This window comes from Ananas comosus, linkage group 19 (assembly GCF_001540865.1).
Source record: "Ananas comosus cultivar F153 linkage group 19, ASM154086v1, whole genome shotgun sequence".
Lineage (NCBI taxonomy): Eukaryota > Viridiplantae > Streptophyta > Magnoliopsida > Poales > Bromeliaceae > Ananas > Ananas comosus.
The window spans coordinates 6,086,061-6,092,171 of NC_033639.1; positions in this window are offsets into that span (position 1 = coordinate 6,086,061).

Below are 6,111 nucleotides of genomic sequence, written 5' to 3' on the forward strand. Positions count from 1 at the left end.
GGAGGATTACCAACAACTATATTTGAAAATTCGTACTCCCTACAATCGATGGAAGAAGGTAATATAAACATTTGTTATATTAAAATAATTATACAAAATTTATATTTTGCAATATTAACCTAGGTGCATTTGCTCCTTCTCCGATATCAGCACGAAAAGGTTCTCTTTCGAGGCCAGGGGATAATATATCCACATTAATGTCACAATTTAACATTCTAGAATAATACCCCTGAGATAAAATCATCTGTTTTTCAACGAAAATTATCAAACATGGAGGGTTTCCCAACAATGCCATCGCACCACACAATGAGTCATCGTCCGTAACTTCAACCACATCGAATTGATTCATTTCGGTCGAATATCGGACTTTGATAATTAGACGATACTCATCTCTCGGAGTATCGGTTAATCTATATATTTTTCTCTTGAATTCTGTAAATGTAATATCCACTGGAATACCACTTAATTTCTTATGACCGCCAATGTACTTTGAATTGTTATCGTGCGCCAATATTTCTCCATTCCAATGAACAACAATAGCCACATTACTACGCGCCATCCTAACTTAAACAAAATATAAAATTTGTAAACAAACATAATCATATCAATATTTGAGATAAAGTGCAAATTTTACTATTTCTACACTCTCAATGAGATGGACCCAAAATTTATATTAAAAAATTTGGTATACAAGTAGCATTTCTCTTTCTTTTTTCNGAATAACCAAAAGTAAAAACGTTGGATACAGATACCCACTCAACTATATTTCTTTGATCGATTATCGCCCATCAATTGCATAATTTTACTCAAACTAATTAGAAAGTTCATCAAATTCATCAGATTTTATCTAATTTATTAATAATATTATCAAATTTAATAATTTTAATTATTTTTAAATAAACACAACTAAGTTAATTAATAGTTAATAACAAACAAATTGAGTGTTTAAATCTAATAAAATTTTAAACATCAATAAACTAACCTAATGAAGCAATGTAGAACTAACCTAATGGAACAATGTCAAAATAACTACAACTTTTTCAATGTCAAAGTTGAGGAATCAATGTCAAAGTTGAGAAAAAGTTGAGGAATCAACTCTACTTAGGAGAAACAATGTAGCCTAATGAAGCGATGTCAAAATAACTAACCTACTGGAACAATATAGAAGGAATGCTTAGGAGAGAGGGCACGGCAGCAGCACAGGTGGGCGGCGGCGACGGCGGCGTCGGCGTCGGCGTCAGCGTCGGCGTCGGCGTCAGACTCGTTGGGTCGGAGTGAGGGAGACAGAGAGGAGTGAGTGAGAGTGAGGGAGACACTGTGGGAGACAGAGAGAGCTCGGGCGGGGCTAGTCAGGGAGAAAGGAAAAGGGTTCGGGTGCGGTTAGGGTATATCGACTAAATGCGGTGAATGGTTCACCGCATATAAATGCGGTAATCCATTCACCGTATTTAAAAACGGTGAACCATTCCCCGTTTTTGTCACGCCCCGGGGTCCCTTTTTAGTTTGGAAAAACAGCGGAAACGACTAAATTTTTTTTTTTTTTTTTTGAAACACCTGACCCCAGAGTATGTCAGATCCGCCACAAATACAGGGAATCCACTGTTCACACGGACAGAGTTTCCTCTGTATTTGCACGGCGTCGCACAAGTACAATTATACAATCAGAGTACAACCAGAATACAACCACAGCCATATGAACATACAACCTCAACCGCACATACAGACGTCCATACATTCACCATTCACAACACGACGGTATTCATAGTTTTAAACATAAATCCAGATCTATCATTTGAAACGTTTCCTACCCGGAAACAAGTTTTGAAATACTAAGTCTCAGAAATCCATTGGAAGCTTCTTTTAAGACTGTTTCCCACACGGAAACNAGTTAATAACAAACAAATTGAGTGTTTAAATCTGATAAAATTTTAAACATCAATAAACTAACCTAATGAAGCAATGTAGAACTAACCTAATGGAATAATGTCAAAATAACTACAACTTTTTCAATGTCAAAGTTGAGGAATCAATGTCAAAGTTGAGGAAAAGTTGAGGAATCAACTCTACTTAGGAGAAACAATGTAGAATTTCGAACTAACCTAATGGAACAATGTCAAAATAAGTAACCTAATGAAGCAATGTCAAAATAACTAACCTAATGGAACAATGTAGAAGGAATGCTTAGGAGAGAGGGCACGGCAGCAGCATAGGTGGGCAGCGACGACGGCGGCAGCGACGGCGGCGGCGACGGCGGCGTCGGCGTCGGACTCGCTGGGTCGGAGTGAGGGAGACAGAAAGGAGTGAGTGAGAGTGAGGGAGACAGTGTGGGAGACAGTGTGGGAGACAAAGAGAGCTTGGGCGGGGCCAGTCAGGGAGAAAGGAAAAAGGTTCGGGCAGGGTTAGGGTATATCGACTAAATACGGTGAATGGTTCGCCGCATATAAATGCGGTAATCCATTTACCGTATTTAAAAGCGGTGAACCATTCCCCGCTTTTAAATGTGGTAAATAGTTAACCACATTATGATGCAGTAAACGATTTACCGCATTCTTTGGTTTTACACGCAGCGTGTCACGCCCCGGGACCGATACCAATTTGGGCTGGCCCGAGCACGTCAAATAGACGCCGAACGGACAGAGTTTTCCCTGTCTGCCCAAGGCTCATCACCTGTATATTTTCAAACAAAAAGTGCACTAGCGGAAACATACACAAACGGCTTACACGAGGGTAAGCAATAGCCATGAGTGAAAGAAAGGGAACTAAACATCTACACAAGTACTATAATTCTCTTTTGATCACATACATTACATTTAACCTTCATATTCGTAAAGTTTTTACAATTCATTACATACTTTTCATCATTTCTTTTTACATCACATTGCCTCAAAATAAACTTTACATTCTTTTTCGTTCTTTGCTTATACATTAACATCTTAAATCATCAAATACAAAAGATGATAAAAGGGAATGCTACTACAAAATGTAAATAACCCAACTCGGGTGGCCTCTGACTAAGGTGCGATACCTTTACCGCAGTCGCTCGCCGGCTCGCTTGGTCTCGACTCTGTGGAATAGTGGAGTGAGAACTACAACAAAGTTCCAGTGGGTTCGGCCCCAACCTCACCGACTTTCCCACTAGGACTAACTCAGGCAGAATAGAAAGGATAAGCAGAATAGTAACCAAACTAAAATCATGATGCTAATATGCCTGAACAATAAAGCAAGAAGTATGCTCAACGTAAATCATGCAAGTATGCAAGTTCTTTGTTCTTTACTCTTTATTCTTTAATCTTTGTTCTTTGTTCTTTAATCTCACGGCTAACCTGGGGGTTTCGCCACATTAACTTGCCCATATTAAGTCCATCATCGCGGGCCCTCAGCTGCCTCCCGCTAAGACCGTCCTCGGGTTTACTCCAACCCGTGATGCAAAACTCCGGAGCGCATCGCTCGAGGGGGAGCGACCGCCCTCGAGCACGAAACTCATAGCAAGTATGATCGATCCTTAACTCTAAGGATATATAGTTCAATCATTGTTTTTACACTAACTCTAGTGTTCTTTACATCACTTTATTTTGCTAACTCTAGTAATCATCGTTCTTTAACTTTACTCATTCTTTATGCAACACTTTGCATTAACTTTAACCATTGTCATTGTTCTTTTCATCACATTGATTCTTTGATGCCACACACTAACTCTAGTGTCGACTATATACTTTCGAATGCCACTCGATCTATGCTTTTATGTCACTTTGTTCTTTAATCTCATTAGGTTCTCACATTACCTCTCATGCATATATAGGGTGTTATAGGTTCTCAACCAACTAGAAAAGCACGTGTACATCATGCAACATTTACATAATTATCATCACATTTTACCCTACAATGCATGCAACAACATATACATAAATGCTCAATTAAATGACGCATTAGGCATAGAAGGAATTCCAACAAGTTTGGATAGCACCACCCACCTTGTAGGCTTACTTAGGTGCTCCGGTGATTTTCTTGGAATTTTTAGACTCCTAGTTCTTCACCTGCGGCAAAACGAAGCCCTATTAGGCCATTTTGCTAATATCTTTACATTAGCTTTTCGTAACGTCAATCCGAGCGCACCAACACGTCGGAAATACCCCCAATTAGGTTTTTAGAGGGTCAATTTTATTTTAGAACCTTTACAAGCAAAAGCCCCAATTTGAGTGCCCTAGCTCAACCCACATCAAAACCTAGGGTTTGATCTTATTAGGAAGCAAAAGAAGCTTCAATCTACTCTAGAGACTCCATAAAAATCATCCTTAGTTCAATCCAAACCCTAGTTTGGATTCTACCATGAGAGGGGTGAAGCTCATTTCTAAGCTTCATCACACACACCCAACCCATGGTTTGATCTCTAAAAGAAGCAAAAGATAGCTCCAAATACTCAATAGGTTCCATTAAAATCATTTCTAGGTCACTTAGTTCTCATTCTAGGGTTTTACCATGATTAAGGTTCAAGCTTACCTCTAAGCTTGCTCCTTTGTTGCTCCAAAGAGGAAGAAGAGGAGATAGCTTCACTCATTGCTTTTTCTTCACCTTCTATTCCTTCTCCTTTTTCTTCTTTTTCCTTAATTTTCTTTCTTTCTTTGTCTTCTTCTTCTCCTTCTTGTCTTCTAGAGAGAGAAAGAGAGAAGAGAGGGAATGTGAGGGAGAGGGAATGAGAAATAAGCCCTCACGACCCCACATGCATAGCCCATATATTGCATAAATGCAAATAAACCCCTCAACTTTTATCTTATTACACTCCTCAAACTGGGCAGATTTCGGGTTTGGGGACCAGTCTCCCCGACTTGGGACCGGTCCCAGAGGGCTCTCCCCGCGAGCAGCCAGGGCTCCTGCGCGATGCAACCGGTCTCTCCTAGAGGGACCGATCTCTCGGGGACCGGTCTCTCCCCGCAGGGACCGGTTCCCGAGAGCTGATTTTCTGGGACTTAGCTGATTTTCGGCCTTTCTCAATTCTCACGCATTCGGGAACCGGTCTCTCCCACGAGGGACCGGTCCCTGAGAGCTCAAAAATTGCAGTTAGCAGATTTTTGATTCTTAAGCTCTCGAAAACCTCCCACAACGCACTTTTGGTCATTTTAACACCTTCGGACTTTCCGAAGTGTACCATTATCGCACTTTGGTCAATTTGACTAAAGTTCGATATTTATCTTCCGAATTTTCGGTATATTACACAGCGTGCCTAGACCCACAAATGTGGTGAATGGTTCACCGCTATATGAATGCGGTGAACCATTCACCGCATATATGCATTACCCACAACCCGCGCTGACCTGGTCTATTTGAAGGCTATTTTTACAATAAATTTTTAAGGAGGCCTATTTTTGTAAATAAAATTTTCGGGAAGCCTATTTATAAAAAAATTCGTATAAAGGAGCCAATATTCATAAAAGTATAGTAGCCGAACTCTCTCTCTCTCTCTCTCTATATATATATATATATATATATATATATACACACACACTAGTTAAGGAACCCTACGGTTCTTTTAGTTTCTTTACCGATAATTAATAAATAACAAAATATTTTTATTTATAAAATAAATAACAATATATTTCACTTTATTAAATAAAAAAATTTTAGAGGCATTTTCCATCACAAAGTAATGGGCCTGTATTTATTACAACATTTTGACTAATCTAATTCATTTCTTTACTAATTATCTAACTAAAATAATTTACTAACTGATTAGAAAGTTAAGTTCAGTCTATAAATCCACAGTGGGACGTTCCAGGCTCCCGTCGCTTGTTCCGTTGCGGTATCTCAGAAGCAGTAAGGAAGGGACGCGCGAACCCCATCCATCCTGACGATGTGTATCATCATGCCATGTTCAAATATAAAAAGACAGTTATTTTTATATTTATGTAAATAAATTAACATATTTTTATTATTTTATATAATATTCATAGTTAATAAATTTATTAATTTATTAAATTACTTTAAATTAATATTTTAATATTAATTAATTAAATAAAAATATTTTTAATTTAAAATTATAACTCTTATTTTAATTTATTCCAATCTAACTATACAAACAAGATTTATCTTATTTGTACCTAATTCTTTTTTGTAACT